This window comes from Triturus cristatus, chromosome 3_1 (genome assembly GCF_964204655.1).
Source record: "Triturus cristatus chromosome 3_1, aTriCri1.1, whole genome shotgun sequence".
In the NCBI taxonomy this organism is placed as follows: Eukaryota; Metazoa; Chordata; class Amphibia; order Caudata; family Salamandridae; genus Triturus; species Triturus cristatus.
Window position 1 is genome coordinate 238,994,052 of NC_140583.1, and position 26,633 is coordinate 239,020,684.

The 26,633-nt window shown below is 43.8% G+C and overlaps 1 protein-coding gene across 1 annotated transcript in view; it reads right to left on the reverse strand.

The window, feature by feature from the left end:
- Window positions 1-18,414, reverse strand: part of OTUD7A (OTU deubiquitinase 7A) — a 1,294,251-nt gene extending 1,275,837 nt beyond the window's left edge. Inside the window, exon 1 of the mRNA XM_085643760.1 lies at window positions 18,284-18,414. The gene's annotated coding sequence lies outside the window, so the exon portion shown is untranslated. The remainder of the gene's footprint in view (window positions 1-18,283) is intronic.
- Window positions 18,415-26,633: the final 8,219 nt, after the last annotated feature.

A 26,633-nucleotide genomic window follows, 5' to 3' on the forward strand; every position in this document is an offset into this window, starting at 1 on the left:
GGTTCCTACGTTGCAGCGAAGGGTCGCTGTTTGGCGCTTCTGTCGCCTGCTTAGTGCTGATAAGGGTGAGTGAAGTATTTTAAAAACAGATCATACACGCAATGAAAAATCACGAAGACAAGTTAAAAATGCAAAATGTCTCCCGGCTTCCGCCTCAGGAGAATTACAGGTTCTGTTTAGGTGCGCTGGGGTGGCGTTTTTATACAGTCGAGCGAGGGCGGGTGGGCGTGGCCTCTGGGTGGGCGTGGCCTGTTTACCTCGCCGTCAATGGCGTCTTAATAGTTAAGGAGCCGGTTCCTACGTTGCAGCGAAGGGTCGCTGTTTGGCGCTTCTGTCGCCTGCTTAGTGCTGATAAGGGTGAGTGAAGTATTTTAAAAACAGATCATACACGCAATGAAAAATCACGAAGACAAGTTAAAACTGCAAAATGTCTCCCGGCTTCCGCCTCAGGAGAATTACAGGTTCTGTTTAGGTGCGCTGGGGCGGCGTTTTTATACAGTCGAGCGAGGGCGGGTGGGCGTGGCCTCTGGGTGGGCGTGGCCTGTTTACCTCGCCGTCAATGGCGTCTTAATAGTTAAGGAGCCGGTTCCTACGTTGCAGCGAAGGGTCGCTGTTTGGCGCTTCTGTCGCCTGCTTAGTGCTGATAAGGGTGAGTGAAGTATTTTAAAAACAGATCATACACGCAATGAAAAATCACGAAGACAAGTTAAAAATGCAAAATGTCTCCCGGCTTCCGCCTCAGGAGAATTACAGGTTCTGTTTAGGTGCGCTGGGGCGGCGTTTTTATACAGTCGAGTGAGGGCGGGTGGGCGTGGCCTCTGGGTGGGCGTGGCCTGTTTACCTCGCCGTCAATGGCGTCTTAATAGTTAAGGAGCCGGTTCCTACGTTGCAGCGAAGGGTCGCTGTTTGGCGCTTCTGTCGCCTGCTTAGTGCTGATAAGGGTGAGTGAAGTATTTTAAAAACAGATCATACACGCAATGAAAAATCACGAAGACAAGTTAAAAATGCAAAATGTCTCCCGGCTTCCGCCTCAGGAGAATTACAGGTTCTGTTTAGGTGCGCTGGGGCGGCGTTTTTATACAGTCGAGCGAGGGCGGGTGGGCGTGGCCTCTGGGTGGGCGTGGCCTGTTTACCTCGCCGTCAATGGCGTCTTAATAGTTAAGGAGCCGGTTCCTACGTTGCAGCGAAGGGTCGCTGTTTGGCGCTTCTGTCGCCTGCTTAGTGCTGATAAGGGTGAGTGAAGTATTTTAAAAACAGATCATACACGCAATGAAAAATCACGAAGACAAGTTAAAAATGCAAAATGTCTCCCGGCTTCCGCCTCAGGAGAATTACAGGTTCTGTTTAGGTGCGCTGGGGCGGCGTTTTTATACAGTCGAGCGAGGGCGGGTGGGCGTGGCCTCTGGGTGGGCGTGGCCTGTTTACCTCGCCGTCAATGGCGTCTTAATAGTTAAGGAGCCGGTTCCTACGTTGCAGCGAAGGGTCGCTGTTTGGCGCTTCTGTCGCCTGCTTAGTGCTGATAAGGGTGAGTGAAGTATTTTAAAAACAGATCATACACGCAATGAAAAATCACGAAGACAAGTTAAAAATGCAAAATGTCTCCCGGCTTCCGCCTCAGGAGAATGGCAGGTCCGAGACATGTTTAAATGGCTAATAAGTGGGTGGCAAAATCAGTGCTTCAGGCCCACAAGTAGCATTTAATTTACAGGTCCTAGGCATATGTTAGGCACTTTACTAGGGAGTTAAGAAAATTAAATATGCTATTAAGTATGAGCCAATGAGATATATATATATATATATATATATATATATTCTCTAAACTGCCGCTGCCGCTACCGAGGTAAAGGATGACGATGCCATGTCTTGCCACAATAAGCGATTTTAATGATCAGCTGCTGGACGCAGTAAAGTTTTCCACCATTTTGAAGCACCAATTACGTATCACATGTGCAAAGACTACAAATGCAGTGTATAAGACAACAGACTAGTAGCTCTTCATTACAAACATAAAACTCATGCTTGAAGACACATTATTCCGCATTAAAAATCAGGAATTGAATTATTGATTTCATTGATATAAATTATGCAAACATATAGGAGCTCAAATTAAAAAACTCAGGAATGAAAATACGAACGGAAGTGTAAGATGCCTGTCAAAATATAACTCTTAATAATACTGTAAGGTAAGGCAACACTTTAAATATGAGCATGTGCCCCAAATATATCGCATGAATTCAAAACCATTATTGGTGAAATCTTAATACACATTCCTTTTTTCTTTCAATTTCATTGCGTAACTTTACAACACTGTAATCCATTCTGTATGCTGCCCAAGTGGGCCAAAAATAAATGCGGTAGTGTTATAATAATGAACTAAATGTTGAATTATCTGCAAATATTACAACTAAAAATTGCAAATCCCTAAATAAATAAAACTTATCAATTTAATGGTTTAAAAACAATCAGGAAGGGAAGAAGCCAATTCAATGTAATGCTCACAAGTGGGTATGCAGATCTTCCTCCATATTCAAACCTGACGGGATCTTACAATTTAATTTGATTATATACGAAGACTCTAGTCTTCTCAATTGTTTCTCTCGGTTGCCACCTCTCTCATTAATCTTGACTGCATCTATTACAAAATATGTCAAGCCAGCTGTATTCTTTTCATGGAAATGCTCAAAGTGGCATGCCACCGGGTAACATTTATCACCATTTTTGATGGCTCTTAAGTGTTGTAACACACGCTTATGTAGTGGCAAGATAGTGCTGCCCACGCACCTCAGGCCACAAGGGCACTGAAGTACGTACACAGCAAAGTCTGTCTTGCATGTAAAATGACATTTGATTTTAAATTGTCTATTTGAGAAGCCTGATGTGTACATAGTGGTGTTAATTCCATGTGCACAAGCTTTGCACTTAGTGCATTTCACAAATCCTTCTTTCTTTACTAGCCACATTGGGGCCACTACCTATTTATGGGCGGAGTTTTCAATACATTGCTGACCAACATTTGCTTAAAACTCTTAGCTCTTCTAAACGTGATTTGTGTTTTTTTCCGAACTAACATGCCCAATGTAGGATCACTGCATATCAAATGCCAATGCTTAGCTAGGATACTCCTTACTCTTTTATGTTGTATATTGTAAGTAGTTACCATCCTGCAATCATTTTTGTTTACATTCTCCAATTTTTTCTTGGTGTTACTTTTGTTAAAGAGAATATCTTCCCTTGTCCTTTTCTTGGCTTTATATATTGTGGATCTTATCCTCTCATCTGAATATCCTCTTGATTGAAACCGCGACTGTTACTACAGTTACGTATTGTTCTCAATCATTCCCCATAGGGGATGCTGCTGGTTAAATTTTGAGGATGAAAGCTCTTGCCGTGCAGCAGCGTGTTGCCAGCCGAGGGCTTTCGGTATAGTGCAGTTTCAAGCTTATCATATTTGATGTATATGGACAAATCTAACAAGTTAACATTGGTTTTGCTGATTGTACTGGTGAATTTGAGATTCAAATCATTTATTTGTAATCTTTTAATAAATGTTATCAGTGATTCCTCAGTACCCTTCCATACGACGAATAAATCGTCTATGAATCTGCTCCAATGCATCACATTGTTCTGCCATTCTTCAGGGTCAATTTTTGGATCACCTGCTCCTCCCACCAGCCCATATGCAAATTAGCAAAGCTGGGGGCGAAGCAGGTGCCCATTGCTGTACCACATACTTGATGGAATAACTCACCATTAAAAAGGAAATAGTTGTTTTTAAGACAAATTGACGTCATTTCAATTAACATTTGTGTGTGTGCCCAAAATTTGACAGGTCTGTTACCCAAATAATGTCAGACAGCATTCAAACCGTCATCGTGCTTGATGCTGGTATAGAGAGTCATAACATCAATGGTGGCCAATAGAAAATCACTTTCCTAGGGTAGATCGTAAACCTTTTTAAGAAAGTCCCCCGTGTCCTGTATATAGGATGGGAGACACTTTGTTAAAGGACACAAGAAAGAATCGACAAATATAGACGTGTTAGCATAAGCACTATTAATAGCAGAAATTATCGTCCGACCTGGTGGATTCGTCTGGTCTTTGTGCACTTTAGGAATTAGGTACATCACAGGGGTGACCGGCTTATTTATTTTTAGGAAGGATAATTCTTCATCTTTCAAAAGACCTTTGGAATGCCACTCAGCTAACTTGAAATTGTAAGAAACATGGCTGTTGTACATTATTGCCTCTGACACTTTCACATAATTAGAGCGAATGTTCAGCTGTTTATATGCTTCATGCAAATACTGTTGTTTACTCCACAGCACCCCATTACCGCCCTTATCGGCATTGCAGACAATACAATCAGCATTCATAGACAATTTCTTAACTAAGGCATTATAATCACGTTGTTGTTGTGTTATTCTTTTATGCTGTGAAAACATATTAGTACAAAGGTGCTTTAGATCATTGATTACTAATTCACTATAAATGTCCACTGCATCTTTTCCTGTCAAAGGTGTAAATCTTGACGTAGGTCTGAAAGATGTTGGATCGTTACTAGTGATGTTCAAGCCTTCCTCTTCTGCTATTGAAGCAGCTTGTCTAATGTTAGTTTCAATATTAATAGCAGTGCTATTGGATTTAGTTTCCTCTTGAAGATGGTACATGTCCAACATTAGATTCATGTCATCATCTACCAACTCACTTGTGTGTTCAACGTTTGTATTAGTTCGTGATGATGGCAATAGTTTTTCATTATTGTTGAAATATTTTTTCAATTTCAAAGTCCGAATGAATTTAAACACATCCACTCGTGTTTTGACATAATCAAATTCCTCCTCTGGGCAAAACGACAAACCAAGTCTCAAAATCTTTTCTTCTTTGTCTGATAAAGAAATGTCGGTCAAATTTATGATTGAAGTTTTGTCCTCTATGTTTATTTCACTTTGGTCTTGGGTTTCACAGCGCCATCTATGTTGCTTGGCGCCTTTCCTCCTCTGTTGCCTTTGCCTCTTCCTCTTTGAGGTTTTACGTAGTGGACAAATGGCCTGGGTCGGAGGTTGAACCTCCTCTCCTGCTCTAAAAAACCAAACTCTTCAATCACAGACGGCGCAGTGCCAATGTTGCTCCCACTTTCAGACCTACGTCAAGATTTACACCTATGACAGGAAAAGATGCAGTGGACATTTATAGTGAATTAGTAATCAATGATCTAAAACACCTTTGTACTAATATGTTTTCATAGCATAAAAGAATAACACAACAACAACGTGATTATAATGCCTTAGTTAAGAAATTGTCTAGGAATGCTGATTGTATTGTCTGCAATGCCGATAAGGGTGGTAATGTGGTGCTGTGGTGTAAACACCAGTATTTGCATGAAGCATATAAACAGCTGAACATTCGCTATAATTATGTGAAAGTGTCAGAGGCAATAATGTACAACAGCCATGTTTCTTACAATTTCAAGTTAGCTGAGTGGCATTACAAAGGTCTTTTGAAAGATGAAGAATTAGCCTTCCTAAAAATAAATAAGCCGGTCACCCCTGTGATGCACCTAATTCCTAAGGTGCACAAAGACCAGATGAATCCACCAGGTCGGCCAATAATTTCTGCTATTAATAGTGCTTTTGCTAACACGTCTAGATTTGTCGACTCTTTCTTGTGTCCTTTAAAAAAGTGTCTCCCATCCTATATACAGGACACGGGGGACTTTCTTAAAAAGGTTTACGATCTACCCTGGGAAAGTGATTTTCTATTGGCCACCATTGATGTTATGACTCTCTATACCAGCATCAAGCACGATGACGGTTTGAATGCTGTCCGACATTATTTGGGTAACAGACCTGTCAAATTTTGGGCACACACACAAATGTTAATTGAAATGACGTCAATTTGTCTTAAAAACAACTATTTCCTTTTTAATGGCGAGTTATTCCATCAAGTATGTGGTACAGCAATGGGCACCTGCTTCGCCCCCAGCTTTGCTAATTTGCATATGGGCTGGTGGGAGGAGCAGGTGATCCAAAAATTGTACCCTGAAGAATGGCAGAACAATGTGATGCATTGGAGCAGATTCATAGACGATTTATTTGTCGTATGGAAGGGTACTGAGGAATCACTGATAACATTTATTAAAAGATTACAAATAAATGATTTGAATCTCAAATTCACCAGTACAATCAGCAAAACCAATGTTAACTTTTTAGATCTGTCCATCTACATCAAAGGTGATAAGCTTGAAACTGCACTATACCGAAAGCCCTCAGCTGGCAACACGCTGCTGCACGCCAAGAGCTTTCATCCTCAAAATGTAATCAGCAGCATCCCCTATGGGGAATGTTTGAGAACAATACGTAACTGTAGTAACCAAGAGAGTTGTGGCAATGAATTATTGACACTACAGTCACAGTTTAAATCAAGAGGATATTCAGATGAGTGCATAAGATCGGCAATATATAAAGCCAAGAAAAGGACAAGGGAAGATATTCTCTTTAACAAAAGTAACACCAAGAAAAAATTGGAGAATGTAAACAAAAATGATTGCAGGATGGTAACTACTACAATATACAACATAAAAGAGTAAGGAGTATCCTAGCTAAGCATTGGCATTTGATATGCAGTGATCCTACATTGGGCAGGTTAGTTCGGAAAAAACACAAATCACGTTTAGAAGAGCTAAGAGTTTTAAGCAAATGTTGGTCAGCAATGTATTTAAAACTCCGCCCACAAAGGTAGCGGCCACAATGTGGCTAGTAAAGAAAGAAGGATTTGTGAAATGCACTAAGTGCAAAGCTTGTGCACATGGAATTAACACCACTATGTACACATCAGGCTTCTCAAATAGACAATTTAAAATCAAAGGTCATTTTACATGCAAGACAGACTTTGCTGTGTACGTACTTCAGTACCCTTGTGGCCTGAGGTACGTGGGCAGCACTATCTTGCCAGTACATAAGCGTGTGTTACAACACTTAAGAGCCATCAAAAATGGTGATAAATCCTACCCGGTGGCACGCCACTTTGAGCGTTTCCATGAAAAGAATACAGCTGGCTTGACATATTTTGTAATAGATGCAGTCAAGATTAATGAGAGAGGTGGCAACCGAGAGAAACAATTGAGAAGACTAGAGTCTTCGTATATAATCAAATTAAATTGTAAGATCCCGGCAGGTTTAAATATGGAGGTAGATCTGCATACCCACTTGTGAGCATTACATTGAATTGGCTTCTTCCCTTCCTGATTGTTTTTAAACCATTAAATTTATAAGTTTTATTTATTTAGGGATTTTCACTTTTTAGTTGTAATATTTGCAGATAATTCAACATTTAGTTCATTATTATAACACTACCGCATTTATTTTTGTCCCACTTGGGCAGCATACAGAATGGATTACAGTGTTGTAAAGTTACGCAATGAAATTGAAAGAAAATAGGAATGTGTATTAAGATTTCACCAATAATGGTTTTGAATTGATGCGATATATTTGGGGCACATGCTCATATTTACAGAGTTGTCTTACCATACAGTATTATTAAGAGTTATATTTTGACAGGCATCATACACTTCCGTTCGTATTTTCATTCCTGAGTTTTTTAATTTGAGCTCATATATGTTTGCGTAATTTATATCAATGAAATCAATAATTCAATTCCTGATTTTTAATGCGGAATAATGTGTCTTCAAGCATGAGTTTATGTTTGTAATGAAGAACTACTAGTCTGTTGTCTTATACACTGTATTTGTAGTCTTTGCACATGTGATACGTAATTGGTGCTTCAAAATGGTGGAAAACTTTACTGCAAACTGTTGGTGAACAAGCCTGCAGGACAGGTGAAACGTGTCCAGCAGCTGATCATTAAAACCGCTTATTGTGGCAAGACATGGCGTCGTCATCATTTACCTCGGTAACGGCAGTTTAGAGAATTCATACGGATCAAGCTTGGATGATCCGGGCGGACGTCGCGCCCTTTGATTTGGAGTTGCGGTGGTTGTGACCGTCGAAAGTGGTTGTGTGTATATATATAGAATGCAGGTTGCAGTTTTTGTTGAAATAAAGGCTTTCACAAGCAAGCTGCTGTTCGAGTGCATCCTTGCTCTAGGGGCAACTTGTGGAACTGTGTTTATCTCGGCAGCCCAGCCGTGGAGGATTGCACCACCCTGACATTTAAGGGGGCCACGAGGTTGGAATCATGCCAGAACCTTAAAGTGGAACAGCAGCATTTTAAATTGAAAAACGAACTTGCACTCTGAGGCCCATTGGAGGGCTGAAAATCTGCAACAACCTGAGAGACACAGCACCCATTTGGGCAGGTATTTTTTGGCACACACTACAGATCCCAGAAGGCAAAGCTCATTAGAGGGCGGGGAATTAATTATTCAAAGGTGTGTCAGCTTGTGAAACTCAGTGTTGAGCCTTTGAGAAAGGAGCAAGGAGCTCTGAAATGCATCAGGCTGAAACTTTATTGGAATGCAGGTTGAAGTTTTTGTTGAAATAAAGGCTTTCACAAGCAAGCTGCTGTTCGAGTGCATCCTTGCTCTAGGGGCAACTTGTGGAACTGTGTTTATCTCGGCAGCCCAGCCGTGGAGGATTGCACCACCCTGACATTTAAGGGGGCCACGAGGTTGGAATCATGCCAGAACCTTAAAGTGGAACAGCAGCATTTTAAATTGAAAAACGAACTTGCACTCTGAGGCCCATTGGAGGGCTGAAAATCTGCAACAACCTGAGAGACACAGCACCCATTTGGGCAGGTATTTTTTGGCACACACTACAGATCCCAGAAGGCAAAGCTCATTAGAGGGCGGGGAATTAATTATTCAAAGGTGTGTCAGCTTGTGAAACTCAGTGTTGAGCCTTTGAGAAAGGAGCAAGGAGCTCTGAAATGCATCAGGCTGAAACTTTATTGGAATGCAGGTTGCAGTTTTTGTTGAAATAAAGGCTTTCACAAGCAAGCTGCTGTTCGAGTGCATCCTTGCTCTAGGGGCAACTTGTGGAACTATATATATATATATATATATATATATATATATATATATATATATTTATTTTTTTCACATTTCTGTTGTACTGTGCAATTTTTTATTTGACATATAGGGATATTAACATTATTTCTGACCACATTTTCCTAAAGAAATCAATATTTAACACCTTTTAAAAGCTAAGAATATTTGAAGAATATTAATTTATACATATATTTTAAAATTATAATATTTAATGACAATAACATATCTTTATATTTTATTTTTGCATTTAAAATAAATTAATGAAGAGAAATGTCGCTTTTTTTACTTCTAACATTATGTATGTAAATAAAATATTTGTTGACATTTATATCATAAGAATAAATAAACGTGTGTAAAAAATGTATATATTTTTTGGAATTGATTGCAGTTTAACATCTTGTAAAAATGTAAAACGCATGTTTATATTACATACAACTAATGTTTTTTTTTCCTACATACAAACATATATATATTTAAGTATTTGGGTTTAGATGTTTTAATAAAATACAATACATTACTTATTAAGTATATTCTAATATAATAATTTAAATAATTTTCACAGTTATATTTTGTATTACTATGGGTCTGATTTATATCTTGGTGGACGGGTTACTCCATCACAGCGGTGATGGATATCCTATTCACTGAACTATAAATCCCATTATATCCTATGGGATTTATATTTCAGCGGATGGGATATCCATCACCGTTGTGACGGAGTAACTCGTCTGCCAAGATCTAAATCACACCCTATATCTTTGTACTTTAAATTGCATGCATGAAATGTGATATTACGGATGTTGATATTTTGACATTGTCATTTTTGTACCATAATATTTTTGCAGTCAATTACCACATTATTTTTGTAGTCAATATTTTGACATACAACCATCTTCATCCTGTAGCTAAATCCAATACTATTACCACTGACCTTGTAAATAGCGTAGCATGCACTAAACGCTTTATCTGATAGGGATCCAAAGAACAAGTATCTAACAATAAGAAACTGACAACAAGGCAATTGTGTCAAAATAGAGGCCCCAGTTTCAACCCAAAGCCAAATATTCAAAATGAAAGATTGCAATATTTCAAAGCCCAGTGCCACCTAACAGAGATGTAAATTTCAGTCCGAAATTACCAATCCATGGATTACAGTGATCATAAATGTTCCCTGACCGAGTACTGATCCATATGAAACCCTTTGGAATAAAGTTATATACAGACTGACTGACAAGGCTTGGTATCGATCCCTTGAAGGATGTTGGATCATCATCAGGACTCTTAATTTTGAAGCCCTACAGGGTTGATGAAATGGAGGTCAGAGGAGCACTCGGTTAGGTGTTGATGGTGAAGAAACCAGCTGGTTGGTGTAAAGACCGTGGTGGTGAATTAGCATAAAAGTCTGCAATGTAATGTCTCATGGTTATGCCGGCCCGACTTTGGAGAATGTCCAGAGATGCGGACACTGTAGGCGAGGTGCCACAGGAATTAGAGAGTGCCCCTGGTTCCACGGAGGAGTGGGGTGGGTCCATGGTACGATCGCTTTCCCAAAAATGTTGAATAAGAAAGTGGTGCTGCCGACTGCACACATACACCTCGACTATAAGATCTGCAATAAGATGGAAGAGCCAGAGTGGGGACGCTAGGGTTCCAGGTTGCTACAACCCCTCCTCTCTTAGTCAGGACAATCACCCTGACTAAACTCTCTGCCACGGCTTCACATCAACCGGCTGCCTTCCAGGCAACTGAAGCCTAACCGAATGCTTCTCTGACTTCCACTGCATCTCTCCTGTCGGGCTCGAGTATTAAGAGTCCTGACGATGATTCCACATACTTCAAGGGATTAAAACACCATCCACTGCTGTGGACCCTAAAACATGGGTCGTGCTGATCTTGAATAATTCATAAGCACAATGATAACTTTGATCACACATGTATCACACGTAAGAGAGTTCTGAGCACGTTTTTCACTAGCACTCACTGTGCCGTTGGAAAATATGTTTTGGTATTCTACAAATAAATACCATTTAATCCTGTTAATATTAGTTTAGTTTATTATTATACTAGGGACCACTGTTCTTGTGCTAGGTCAAACTCTTATAGCACACATTTGAACAGGTTTTTGGGAGATAGGAACATTCAGCTCCTCAGCTGAGAGCATTATATAGGCCTCTATTTGATAGGTGCTCAGTATTGTTCCAGACCTGCCAACCTTAAGAAAAAATTGACCTTGTGAGGAGGAGGCGTGGTCTTGTGCCCAGAACTGCCTAGGAGGCACTCCTGCGTGGTCTCCCACCAAAAAAAACCTCCTCCTAAAAACAAGCCTGCCGTGGTCCTGGCGTATAGTCACACCCCATAATCGATGTTGGCTTATAAAAAGCCTCAAAAAACAAAAAAAACGAGCTGGAAATCCACTCTGTGCAGTGGTTTCCAGCTTGTTTTTCCTGGCACCGTGTGCTATCGCCTCCTCACCGGGTGACCATGTGAAGAGAGCCGATGTCATGTGGCACACAGGGACACCGTGTGAGTTGGTAGATCTGTTGTTCACAAATGCATTTTTGGCCTTCTCCTTTCCCAGCTCTTAAATTGTTAAAAATAAAGATATTCTATAGCGCACGGATCATTTTTGTTGAGCCATTCTTTGCTAATTGGTGCCAAGATAGAAACTGATCTTTTGTTCTGGCTCCAACTCAGGAATTTGTCTCCCCAGCTTCACTTTCTGATTTAAAATCATTTGTCCTTTAGGAAGACCTTTTAGACTATTCTTACTCCTAGATAGTCAGCTTTAGTTAGTCAAGGCGGGGTGCGGCAGTGCCGCAACTCAATAAGGTTAAGGTTGTGCTCTTGGAATTATATATTTAAACTGTACGCTGCTAAAAAGGCAACAATCTACAGGTTTCACAAAGCAAAACACTCCATCAACCCATTATTTCCAAGAATATGCAGGTTCCTTCATTTGGGCGCGAGTATATATTTCTGAAAGATGCCAAAAATGCTTTTCAGGATGTATCACAGACCAAGGATAGGTCACCATCATCCAACAGCAACTTGCTTTAATGCTCTCATCAAGTATTGTATGCTAAAATGGCATGATTAAAATCTTCTTTGGTGCACATCTCGAAAACCATTAAATAGTTTCTGATGAAGACAACTTTTGGACTATAGAGTCTAGTTAGTCTAATAAAAGGGGTCAACACTTTCTGATGTTTGAACTAGACTAACACAATATAAGCGCTGTGTGGATTTCACTACCAACATTACATCAGCAACGACTTCGATGTGCCTGTCTGAATGTTTATTTGAGGAAGGACTTTTTTAAGTGGCACCTACATGACTTACAGGCGGCTGTGAATAGAATGCATAATATGCAAGATCTACTAAACTCAATTAGCTCTGAAATTAAATATCAAAATTGAGAGGACTATTTATTTATTTAGCACATTCTAATATGGACCTTTCCAATGGTATTGGAGTGCTTTAAACAATAAAACAAAACAATAAATGTAAAAAACATTAAAAAACTGTACAAAATATTCATAAAAAGCAGCAGAGTTAACAACTCAAAGAAATGTAACATAAAATGATATTTTTTTATTTCTTCCTAATGTACAAGAATTCATGAGTCATATGGATAGGAGGTGGCAGCACATTCCAAACGGGAGGTGCTGCAGCGCTCTCTAAAAGTGATTTCCAGAGTTGTTGCTGTCTGAGGATAGTTAACATCAAATACTAGTTTACAAACTTTGAGTCAACAATTGGTTACTCTACCAAGGCGGGGATGCAGGAGGCTTGGCCAAGGCGCTATCAGATGAAGTAGTCATGCTGCAGCCACTATAAACTGGTTAGTAACAATTACTGCAGTGCATTCCCCTTGGTACCCTTACCTACTCTGCAGTTATTACTGCAGAGAATATAAGGGCGCCATGGGGTATGCACTGCAGTCATTTCTAAACAGGGCTGCAAGAGGGAGCAGTCCCTCTATGTTTAAAAATCACTGCAGAACAAACTTTAATCTGCAGTTATTTTTAAACATAGAGGGACTGTTCCCTGTTTAGAAACACTAATTTTATTGCAGATTAATTCCGCCGGTGGAGAGGCAAAATCTATCAGTCATTCTGCATTACAAGTGTAACGCAGAATTATCAAATTCCTTGGATTCCGCTGGCAGGAAATAAAAATTCCACCCGGGCCTACTTGTACGTCACCCCAATGGTAGTCTCTTAAAAAGTAGGAAATAAGTATTTAAGTTTTACATTTTTGGGCAGTGAAAAATCTCCAAAGACGTTTTTATTGTGGCAAGGTTGGCTCTCCATAGGAAAACACTGGGTTACATTATAGCACCTTATAATGTATAAATACAGTTCGGGAATGGTTAGAACCATGATTCAAGGACTCAAATTAATAGGAATTTAAAATCCAATCTGATGGTAAAGTTGGATTTTAAATTTCTATTTTGGAAATGTCACTATTTTTGTATTGCATTTTCCAGACTAAATGCCTCTAGTAGCCTTATCAGAGATAATCCCCAACTATCACTAGGCAGTCTGCTGGGAGGTATGAACTGCTCTTAGGAGAGAGAACAAAAGGTCCTTGGCTGGGAGGAGGTGTGACCTCCTCCTGACAGGATGGCCTTTGGGATGTGGTCACCAATTGTACAAGCTTCAAAGGGGCAGCTATAACTCGCACCTAGGCCTGATACTGCCATTATCAAGTAGACACCGCGGCCCCAATCCCAGTGGCGAGAAAACTTATTGCAGAACTACTTTCACAGGGGGAGTTCATTTTCCTAGATACACCTCAGTGGTGTGAGCAAAGAGCTCTGTCCAAAGGGAGAAAGATTCTGTCATGCTGAGTTTTGATAGAGCAGGGCACTGCAGGATTGTTTTGGGCCAAATCACCAGGCGATTATGTCAAAATGGGTAGGGTTGCCCCTAGGATGTTTTCCCTATTGCTTAGGGAGTCACCCTTACCCACAAGCTAGACAGAAGAAGGACTACACTTACTGTAACCTGTGGAGAGAGACCAATGGGCTGGGCCTGCTCCAACTTGTACTCAGGACAGAAGAGTGGTCCCCAAGGGCCAGTTGGCTAACCTTATGGTAAGCTACAGGAACACAAAAGCTGCAAGAAGCTCAAGACTCTGCTAAGCCCAGCTAACCAGATTCAACTGGATTTGTTCTGAATCCTGCTGGAGGCTTCTGGGAGATGTGTCCTAACCCCCAAGGGGTGTCCATAAGGTCCTTGACTCTTGGCTCATGAAGACTGGACTGACTCTCTCCTCTACAAGAACTGCTAAACTGGACACTTCTAAACTTTTTCCAAAAAGAACCAGAGGGTACCAAAGGACTGCCTCTGAGCCACAACCGCTAATATCGCATCACCGGTTAGACTCAACTTGCTGTTTGGCCCGCTGAAAAATGTTTGACTTCCCAAAAAGTTTTTAAGTCTGAAGGTGGAAAATCTTCACCGAGAGAAGATACTAAATGTATCAGGACAATGAGGGACCTTCCCGGGGTGCGAATTTCTCCGACTGAGCTTTCCTGCCAAAAGTCAACAGCTTTACTAGGTTTTCATCCAACAGGTATCCAGTCTCATGAAACCCATCTCGGTCACACCCTGATGCTGTGCCCAGATGAGGATTTTCAACTTTTAAAAAAGTCTCTCAGTCAGAAGGTAAAAAACGTTCCACTTTCCAACCTAGTTTCTGTATCTTACCCGTTCTCTATTGCTACCGGCCTTAACTTTTCACTCTGACCTTGTTTACCATGGCAAGATACCTGCAGTTGCCAATAATTAAATGAAACAAATGACACCAAAACAACAAAAACTCCAATAATGGGAACCTGAGATATAAATGTTGATAGTTTTTAATAAAAATTGCACCAAAAGGTGCAAAGCACCAACAGAGTGCAACGGGTCGCACTAGACACGGACAAGGGTAAGTTTTCAGGCTGACTGCAAAGGAGCGAGGGTCGGATACAAGGGACCAAGTTTTTCCTGGTGGTAAAGTTACCTCCTGACATCATCAGCCTTCAGTGAGAGCAGGCCATGGGATTGCACTGAGGGCACAGGAAGCGGTGCCAACAGATTCCAGCGTTGGGAGGAGCCTCACAAAACCATTAGTTTAAGTGTGAAAAGCTGACGTTTTCATGCCCTGTAGGTCTCTGGCTCCATCTTCTGCGGCGCTGATGAAACTGCAGCTGCAAACCAAGGTGGGCTATGGCAAAGTCAGGTCCGCCAGCGATGCACCCTAGGTGGTTCCACTGGCAGGTTGGTCCCGGTCTGTCAATGGTTCTCTAAGCAAAAAAGTTACAAATTATTTCTAAGTCCCCTGTCCTTAAGGTTAGGCAGGAGGAGTACATTCAGACACCAGTCAAGGGTTCCAGGACCTCAGGAACATAATCGGGGGACAGGACACACTCCAACACAAGCCACCAGCATGGCCCAGGGGAGGACCAGTGGGAAATCGCCAGATGGGCTCTTCCAGGAAGTTTGTTTTTTTGCAGCTTTTGTGTCCCCTCCAAACCCCGTTTCTGAAGGTTTAACATATAATTCAATATTTTTGGGATTCAGGAGGGCTTGAATGAGCCAAAAGTGGTATTACCTTCAAAGGTATTTCAAACAAGGTCTCCAAAAATATATCTAACCGAGCCCCCTGCAAATCCTTAGGATGCCACTGATATGCCAGTCAATTGTGACGTAATATACATTCTCCACTCCATGTCCTACACAACACTTGATATTAGATATGGTAATTACGTGAACGACACCACCAACGCAATCAACAAACTGGGCGTGCAAAAGAGTCTGCCTCTGTTGGCTGGCTGCCCCTGGCTGGTCATCCACACTTTGTGCAAGGGACTCTTGCAAAAAGCAGGTGACTGACAGAAGACACAAGGTGACACTGCTGCCTTTAGCCCATCCCTGCATGTACCACAGCATTACAATTACAAGTGCCTTCAACTTTCTGGGGGGGTAATTGTATAACAATGTCTTATCTCCCGAGCACAGACTCACTGTAATGACAAGAAACGACATGCACAGCCTCCCAATATAGTTAGAGCAATTCCACAATGAACAACAAACACATCACATTTGTTCCTCACTTTTAGGTCAAGTATGGCCTGTGGTGTTTTTGCAATAAACATAATATAACCTCGTCCAAAATATGTATCTGGTAAACCTGCCGGACTGTGACTGAAGATAATGTCTTCTGAACTGTAAACATACCATCCCTTGAGGGCGCGTACTGCTGGCGTACTCCGCGTGACCTCCATGACCCACGCAAAAAAAGAGGTATTTTCAGCAAAGATGAAAAAAACGATGCCCCACAGACAACTCGGATGAATAATGGTGCAGCAGTGGCTAAAAACAGCAGCCGCCACTTGGAGAGGCCGCCATGGCGGGAACGCTCAGACTACCGTTTCGTTACCCACCACACGGCTGTGGTATTCTGTGTGGGATGTGAAGCGTGCCATGTCTGTAATATCCATAACCATCAGCAAAGCACAGTATACAATGGGGATTTCAGTCACGTTGCTTTACAACTGATCATATACCAAAACCCCTGTCGAATAATGTACAGGTTGAAGTGACGCACCCTCTGCAGCAGCCAATCGAAGTTCGCAACAGGCCATTGTTTTGGCTCCTTCTCACGTTTTTCAGGAAACAACGAGAAAAGATTCTATATTGTGATACGCTGCAATCGTTACGCACATGCAGGGTACCTTCCGCGCGCAGCCCTGTGACCCAAAGAACCTTGGCTTTGCTCAAAATGTGCAACTGCATGTAAGGTCGTTATGAAACAATAATGCCCTTGACGGAGGGCATTATCGCTGAAATAAGTATTATTTTACAATCCCAGCTGTTCATATATCTTTGTTGGTTAAATAAAAAACGTGACTGCACCATGAAACCGCTGGTGTACAGCTGTTATGTTAATGTAAATAAATACACTGCTGTGCCGTATGCTTTCTATGAAGCAAAAATGTGTAGGCGCGACTAGTCCCTCGCATTGCAGGGTCGGTGCTTTGTGTGGTTATTCATTGATGCAATGTATAGAATACTATACGTTAATATTAAAGTAACACTCAAATACAGGTATGTGAATAATGCCAAACGTTCTAATGCAACCCAAAAATATATAGCATATGAATCTAACATTCGAATACTATCCACTAATATAATGTATAGAACACAAAAAGATACTATTTCATACTAATTAATACAATGTATAGCATATTTAAGCTAATATTTGAGTTACGTCCACTTGATACATTGTATGCAACATCTGATGCTAACATTCGAGCAACGTCTATGTATAGAATAATAATCCATTGCTACTATGTATATACCATGTACATCTTTATCTAACGCCCATTGTTACTACCCATACATAATATATGAAGCTAATGTTTAGGTGATGCTCATTAATAGATACTATGCAGAGCTATCTGAAGCTAATAATCAATATCGATTGCTAATATATATATACACATATGTAACATCTGACAATCAAATGATCCCCATTGATTCCATGTACACATTAGCTGATGTAAAATGCAATACCTATTGGCACGATGTACATATAACATCTGAAGCTAGGGGTGGGGGTGCCCACTGATGCTATGTATATGGTTTGAGTCTCATATGCAATGGGAATCGATTGTTTATATCAGAGGCTAATACTAAAGTGAACCCCATTGGTGCACCCTATGTAGCACCTATGAAGTGCCCAGGCGCTACCCTTTGTATAAAACACAAGGACGGGCGTGTGATGGGTGTCATCGTTCTGAGACATGCTCTCTTCCTACACGGACTACTGCAGACGCATCTGCGGGAATAAAGTGGGCTCCGGGCCGTCTAGGGTCCAGCCACTGTCTGGTGGGTCACACGATCCCTGGTCCAGACGGCGCCCCTGCCGGAGCCTAGGAGTCCGCACTGGGAGCAGCGGAGGGGCTGCACCGCTGGAGGACTCTGCAGTGCAGGCTCCCAGAGAGAGGCTCGAACCGGGAAGTGAGACCGGCTGAGCGTGTCTTTAGCATCTCGAACACCCCGAGAAAGCAGCTGAGGTCAGTCTTGGCGCCGAGCACAGCACCTCCCACCCTCCGAGGCCTCTGCAGCAGCGGGTACCGGCGCGAGCATCCCGGCTAAGGCACGGAGCATCCTGTGCGCTGAGCAGCTCGCTGCACCTGTCCCACGTATGCAGCGCTGACAATGAGCCGCGCGCAGAGTACGCAGTGGGGCGAGCGTTTGGCGTCGGCGGCAGCAGGCTTACCTGAACGCCTGCCTGACCCTCGAGCCATGTCCTCTGCTCGTTAATGTGTAGGTCCCCGTATTATTGTCACTGCAACTCCCAGTCCCCGCTGTCAGTTCACAGCCTCCTTCCTTTCCCAGAGCAGCTGTTTCTCTCCTCCCTCGCCCTGCAGAAATATGAAGGCCTGCCTCCTCTCTCTGCGCTCCCGCCTCCCCTTACCAGGGAGACAGAACAGCTCCTCTGCGCAGGCCTCCCGTCAGAGCGGGGGGCGGGGCATGAGAGGTGGAGAAGGGATAAGGTAAGGGGCAGGAGAAAGTACCGTGTTTCACAGGAAGGAGTGGGTGGAAGTTAGACATCGTGGGGGAGCCGACTAGGGTGAAGCGCTATGCTCGCCAGAAGGAAGGGTGAGACACAGGACAAGAAGGCAAGGGCAAAGAAGCCATTAAGAGGCAGCTGGGCCATGGTACCCAGAACTCGTTGATGACAATCCCGTGAGAGTCATAGTGCCAATATCGGCCACACTCACCAGCCCTCCCGCAGCAACATACAGGCAACCTAAATAATCAGACAAGACAATTTTTTGGTGGAGAAAATTGCTGCAAGTTTAGTAGCATACCAAAAATGCCAACATGGTAGGTTATCTTGCAGGCGATCCAAAGGCAAGCCGCCCGTCGCGGCCTACCACCTGATGGGCCAACTTGCATCGTGGTCTTAGCCAATCGGTGCTTAGCGGTTGTGGTGAGGGGATAGCCCCTCCCACTTCCGGTGAACCGTCGGTCCACCTCCTTACTCACGCCCCCCCCACGAGGGGCGGAGCGTTCAAGCGACCCCCGTTTGTACAGGTTTCCAATCGCCCGTAGGACAGATGGGGCGCCGTCACACCTCAGGGGCCACCGCAAATACTTCCTGGTGATATCAGGCCTCAGCACCCTTTGTGCTCCTGAAGAGGGTACCTCTAAGTACCTTTCCGCTTCTGGATCGCCCTGTAACTCCGCCTGCAACACAAAAGAGGAAGATTAGAAATTCCTCTCCCCCCACCCTGATTACACCGGGTAAGCGGTAGGGAGGTAAACAGCGTCAGGGTGAGGGACAAAGAGGCCGACAGGTGGGCAGGGGAGGAACTTATACCTCTCCCCATTCCCCACCCCGGCCGGAAGTGACGAGCGGGATCCCGAAGGGGTCTCCGGACACTAGGCTGTCCAGTGTGCCATCCTGTGGCACTAAAGGTGCCGCCCTCTTATGATGGTCCCCTGCGGGGACGAGTCGGTCAGCCCACATAGTTCCAATATCGGCCACACTCACCAGCCCTCACGCAGCAACATACAGGCAACATAAATAATCAGACACGACAATTTTTTGGTGGAGAAAATTGCTGCAGGTTTATTAGCATACCAAATATGCCAACATGGTGGGTTATCTTACAGGCGATCCAAAGGCAAGACGCCCCTCGTGGCCTACCACCTGATGGGCCAACTTGCACCGTGGCCTTAGCCAATCGGTGCTTAGCGGTTGTGTTGAGGGGATAGACCCTCCCACTTCCGGTGAACCATCGTTCCACCTCCTTACTCACGCCCCCCCCTACGAGGGGCGGAGCGTTAAAGCGACCCCCGGTTGTTCAGGTTTCCAACCGCCCGTAGGACAGACGGGGCGCTGTCGCACCTCAGGGTCCACCGCAAAGACTTCCTGGGGATATTAGGCCTCAGCACCCTTTGTGCTCCTGAAGAGGGTACCTCTGAGTACCTTTCCGCCTCTGGATCGCCCTGTAACTCCGCCACAGCCCTGGGTGTGGCGACCGTCACAGCCATGGCCCCCCACCAAGGCCGGCATTCCTACTTACATCCTGCTATTTCTAGGGCCTCTCCCCTATCCAGCAAGAACAGGTCCATGCTTATACTGAACAGATGTACCCCATCGTCCTCAACACACCCTGTGAATTTGGCGTGTAGCACCCATGTCTAATGAAGCCAAATCCCCTCTGCTCAGAGAATTTACGCATAACGCAGATGAACCTCCTGCGCGCAGGCTCAATCGCCTTCCCCGACCGAGTTCCATGCCACGGGAGCCGGGGGTGAATTTAGACCACTAAAGTTCACCTGTCCCCAACTGGTTGCTAATTTGCACCTCGTGGTCTTCTTCTAGGGTGCATTACTTCGCCACATTGACCAGACAATTTCACAGTTCTTTTCGATTGATCCCTGACAAACATAGAATGGTGTCACAACATGTTTGAGGGAATAAGTGTATGGGGCCGGTTTATTAGACACTGCGCCCTTTCGTAACATGCCAACTTACGCAGCCTACCCTGCTTGCTGAACCTTCGACAGGTCACAGATGCCCGGTCCCTGCTATCCACCTGTGACCCATGCTGTAGTCCTTTTGGTGGATCCGCTGGGATCCTTCTGCACCTCTGCAAATGCTGTGTCACGCACTAGAGCCCTTTAATGCCCTTGCCCGTCCCTCAAAGACACCTGACAGCTTGATGCCCCCCGCAGCTTTGGTGAGGGGTTTTGGGCCCAGCACACCCGGTCTGTGTTTCCAACATTTATCTTCCTTAGAGGCTCCAGTTAGTGTGGTGGCTATCCCTGTCCTGGCAAGGCATGTCCATGGCCATTGCCATTCCCCCCATTGGTGACTATCCTGTCATGGGATATGAGACGTTAAGCACGGGTGTCCTCATGTACCTGCCGTGTAAGAGGGGCAACAACATGAACAAATACTTGTCCCTTCTTGAGCAGTGGGAACGCCAACACAATCCTTCTTCAATCATTGTATCCAAATTTTGCTCTGACCCCATGTTCCCCTCAGCTTATTGCACAGCAACCCCCTAGTTAGCTGGCACTCCACAAATGCCTGGCTCCCTGGCTATAGGGCGGGTGTTTTTGTCTGTCCTGGATGGTCTTGAGGATCCACCTCTTGGTGCATGCTTGCAACCCTTAACATTATCACATTAGTTGGACAAGACCACTGCCTGGCCGCAACCTTAGCTAAGTCCCTGCGGAAAACGCCTGGGGCTGAGGCCGCCAGGTGGGCGGGGGAGGGACTTATACCTCTTCCCGTCCCCCACCCCGGAAAGAAGTTAGGAGCGGGACCCCAAAGCGGTCTCTGGACACTAGCCTGTCCAGTGTGCCATCCTGTGGCACTAAAGGGGCCGCCCTCTAATGAGAGTCCCCTGCGGGGACGAGTTGGTCAGCCCACAGAGGTCGCCCAGCCCTGGTATTTCAGCTTACATCTGCATCCATCCAGACTTCCAGTCCTGAGACTATACTGTTAAAAAAACAAAAAATCTGCATGTACTTGAATGCAAAGTTAATTGAGCTGAAGAAACAATGTCGACTCTTCGTCTCATTCCTGATATTTGCCAACCCCAAGGGTTCTAAATTATTCTCAGGAGGAGCCTGAAACAGAGGGTTGCGGTCCACTCTTCAGTAATTGGGAGACTGAACTAATGTGTAGTGACCCAATGACCTATAGGACTTCTCTAAACTTTCCTGAATTTATAACCAAGCATGCTATTCATTCTACAAAGATCTGGCATCCACATGTTTCTAGGATCTCTTGGAAGAAAACCGCACTAGTTGAATGGGTGGCACTTTAGGCCCCCTAGTCATCCATGATGTATGCGTAATCGAACTCAAAGTACACCAAACTAACTGTGGTAGAGACTTCAGTTTACAATGCCTGGTTAGTTACACTCTCAGAAATGATGTCTCTGTCGATTTTCTCTGTCGATTCAGTGACTACTGACAGAATAAACACCTCTTAACTATGCTAAAACAAAGAATAATAGGCAACAGCACATTGTAAAGTAAGGCTACCAGTTAGTTCAGTCCATGACCTGTTTCAGCCAGAACTTTCTCTGTTGCATTTGTCTTCTTTGAAGGACTGTAGATGTAGGAAGACCACCTCCTTCTCAGTCATTATGGACACCGATTTAAGTCCTAGACTTTTGTGTGATAGCCTATTGCATTCTGGGTGCTGCACGAAAGTGTAAGTTTGAAGTTATTCTCTGTACTCAGCCAGGGTAGACTTCCGCTTACATTTATAAAAAATATCTAGAGGGAAAATTAGTAAATTAAAGAAATGAACATAACTATGAAAATTTGCATTGTACATTGATAACATATTAAAACAATTCAGAATGTAACAAAAATAGAAAAAGGATAAGGAAACATAACCGTGATGGTGAACATTTGCCCAATTCAGGTTAAATTAGCAATGTTTGCTACAAAGAGTAGGTATGGTCTTTTCCTTGGGGATAGCGCTTGTGCCAGGACAGTGAAAATGGATCTTGAGTCGCCGAATGGGCATTTATATCGTCGTCGGCAGAGTTTACCAAGCTTTCTTCTGACCATTTGCAAGCTCTCCTAGCCTCCCTCTTGATTCTTTTTAAAACTGACCAAAGCAGAGCTGGACACAGGAGGCAAACCCAGAAGTTATTAGACTTCTTAAATCCAGAAATCCAATGTGTCCTCGTCGCCATTTAGTAAGTAATGTTGTTCCACCAGCGAAGTGTGCAATTTCGTGACATGTTTCTTCAGCTCGCTGTAAAGCATGCACTACTATTGTGGAGGACCTTAACATGAATCTAAACTATTTTTTACAGAAGAACGTTGATAGACAACTTTTTATCAATGCTAAGAATTGTGCCAATACAATGCACAATGACACAGTTCAACATACTGTGGGTGCACTATCTTTCTATATCAGTTCCTTGGGTGCATCTGATGTCTTGTGGCCGGATTACAGTCCGGTCAACCTTAGGCTGAAGCCATGGTGATCCTCTGTTCTTGATGGAGTCCTTGGGCTCCTCCGAGATGGTTTCTGCACATTTGTTAACCTGCATTATCTGATTTAGCTGTTTATTGCCTACAACGGGCATATGGGCTTTCCTTTGCACTAGAGCCTCATTGCCCAAAGTAACTCTGGTGGTTCCTTTCAGATCATGATTCATTTTGTTTTCACTTTAGCTCTCTTTAACCCAGATTATGCTTATTTCTTTTGTCTTTGTGTCCTCGTGATCATAAGCTTTCAGAAATTGAGGTAGAGTGTTTCAATGGGGCCAGGTGGTTCAGGATGACCAACATGCCCTAGCTGGGTCCTTATAGTGGTCAATGTGTTTTGAGCTGGTCTGGCTACAGATGCCCTTCCCCAGCATTAGTGACAGAGCTAGGACTCAAATTCATAAGCATTGTCACATCTAGCTAGCTTGCATGTCACCTTATTTTAGTTTCTATGCTGCATAAATACTTTACATATTGCTCTAAGTTAAGCCTGACTGTATGTGCTTTTGCCAAGATACCACAGGGTTAATCAAAGGTTAATTTAGAGACCTTTGTGGTACACTTTGACAGGGAGTGTGGCTGTGGTAACACCCGACTCAACCAACAACCCAATTTCTCACAGGGAGAGTGTGTTGAATCCTTCTTTCAGACGACAAAAAGCTCTGAGTGGGACCAAACCAATTTTCTTGGCCACCGAGGTTGTGCCTTGGATGGAAAGCCTTAGGTGGGTAATCCCTGTCCATCAGAGGTCAAAGTTTTCTAAGACCCAAATTTTTCAACTTTTTGGAGTAGCTCCTCTTGGTCACGTCTAAGGCTCCCAGGACCTCAGGGTCAGCACTTAGGCCCAGTACCCATTTCAGCATAGGCCACCAGCACACTCAAGTCCAAGTTCACTTGCCACTCAAATGAAACACCTCTTGTAGCTGTTGATGACACTGTAGCCTCCAAGGAAGGCTACGTCTTACTGGGTACAAAGGGGAGCAGGACCACCACTCCAGGTCACGGACATCCATTACCAGTCATAGACCCAGTCCCAATGTCAGCATGAGAAAGTAGCCCCATGCAAAAAGAATTCAGAGGAGAAGGTGGCAGCACTTTGTTTTGATGGAGTGCCACCTCCCCCTCATGTTGGTGTCAGGCAGCAGGCTCAGCAAGGGCTACTCCTTTGCTAATAGCAAGGTATGCTGGGGAGAGTGCATGTCGCATGGTACCAGTGGCAAGTCATGCATCGCTGATTTGATATATTCAACTGCTAGCAGGACCTGCTGGACCTGCTCGACATTGAGGTGGCGGCATCAACAGGTAAGTGATGTGTAACATTTTTAAGGTTATTTATATTGCTTCACAGGAGGCATTATAACGGTAAGCGTAAGTCATTTTTGATTAATATACATATATATGAAAATATATATACATACACTCAAAAATACAAAGCTCATAGTGACATTATAGTCGGGTATGGATGAACCTGCAATTTCTGTAGTGCATCATAAACCACACCAAGAGGTATCCAGGCACATTCGTATACTCAACCCTTAGATGGTAAAAATGGATAATAAAACAAACAGGCACTTTTTATTGGCATTTCCACGCCAAAGTGGGTGGGCTGATGAGCTTGCACATTGTTCGTTTGACAACTTAACGGGCCAAAGCACTATGCACTTTATTTTATTTTGTACTGTTAGAAATGGGGGTCTCTAGTTGGCAATGGCATACATCTTTGTCCAAAACAGAGACCCTTGCTTCTAGTCAGGGAGAGGCGGATACACTCCTGAATAACCCCTGCTCACCCCTTTGGTAGCTTGGCACGAGCGGACAGGCTTATCTAAGAGGCAGTGTGTAAAGCATTTGTGAACACATACAGTAATACAGTGAAAACACTACAAATAGACATCACACCAGTTTAGAAAAATAAGTAATCTTTACTAGACTTAAAACAAGACCAAACTACAAAAATCCACAACACTGTAATCAACAATAAGTCTTTAAAATGGTAGAAAATAGCTTAGTTCAATGTAGATGGTAAAAGCGACACTTTATTCTCAAAGTACCTTGGATGTGTCACGCAAAACAAAAAAAAGGGTCGCAGAGAAGGTGATGCGTTGGTTCCGTGCTTCAGGGGAGGTGATGCGTCAGTTCCTTTCTGCTGTGCAGGGGAGGTGATGCATCGGTCCCTTACCGGAGAGGAGGTCATGCGTCGGTTACTTACTACGTTCCGGTTATGATGCGACAAGATGGCGCCTCGATGCGATGCGACGATCCGGTGTGATGCGACAAAATCGCATCTTTGATGCAATGCGACAACATGGATGTGATGCGTGCACACCCGACGGCCGTGCAGCGAACTCGATGAACTTTGGAACCGCGACAGGCCCTGCGACACGCTTCTCCAGTGATGCGACGGCGACCTCTGCGGTGGCGGCACACTTCTCTTGTGATGCGACACGCTCCATCTGCGATGCAAAGGTGAACAGCTGCGGCTGAGGCACGCTTCTTCGGTGATGCACCGGCAACTGCTGCGGCGGCAACACGCTTCTCCTCGTTGCGTCGCGCTTTCAGCTCCCAGCACCAAACCGTCTCTGGAGGTCCTAACCAGCTGCAGGCACCTTTCTGTAGGTTAGAATTCCCAGCAAGGAAATTTAGGGGGAGCTGGTGGCGAAGTCTTTGTGTCCCTTTGACTTCAGACAGGAGGCAAGCTCAGTTCAAGCCCTTGGAGATCTTCCTCAAGATGACAAAGCAAACAGCAAAGTCCTTTTCTCCATTCTTTGGCAACAAGTAACCACTGCAGGCCAACCCCAGACAGCAAACAGCACATGGGCAGTAATCCTCCTTCAGCTTCTCCGGTTTCTTCTCCTTGGCAACGGTTCCTGTTGATTTTCCAGAAGTGATCTAAAGTTCTGGGGTCTGGTACACCCTTTTTATACACCCAAATCCTTTGTCTCTGAAGGCAGAAAGTGTCTGTATCTAGTCCATACCAGTTCTGCCCTGTGCAGCTTCCTGGCAGGAGGTGGAGACAGCATTGTTTGAGAGCAGACCTGGCCCAGGTAGCTGAAAGGAAATCTTCTCCCCCCTACTCTCTATTCTATGAGGGCTCAGGTCAGTCAAAGGAAATCTCCGCCCCTACTCTCTATTCAATGCAGGCCCTATTCAGCCCAGCCCTGACCCATCAGACTCCTGGAGCCAAGGCCCTCTCCAGCCTCCTGTCAATCACAAACCAGACATGGAATACACAAACTTAGCAGAGGCATGCTGGATGGTTAGGCAAGAAAATACCTACTTTCTAAACGTGGTATTTTCAAACACAGAATGTAAAAATCATCACCCTCACTAAAAGATGTATTTTAACATTCTGAATTCAGGCATACTAAACTCAAATTTCTACCTTGTTCCCTGGGTCAGTTAGGATTATAAGATGTTGTAAGCAAACTGCCCATTCTGGCCTATGGGAACAGGTAGCCTTGCAATAGTGAAAAACGAAATTGGCTGTAATTCACTATCAGGACATGCCACACATATCAGGCATATCCTACCTTTTACATACAATGCACCTTGCTCTTGAGCCTGCCTTACGGAAGGTTTAGGGACTGGCA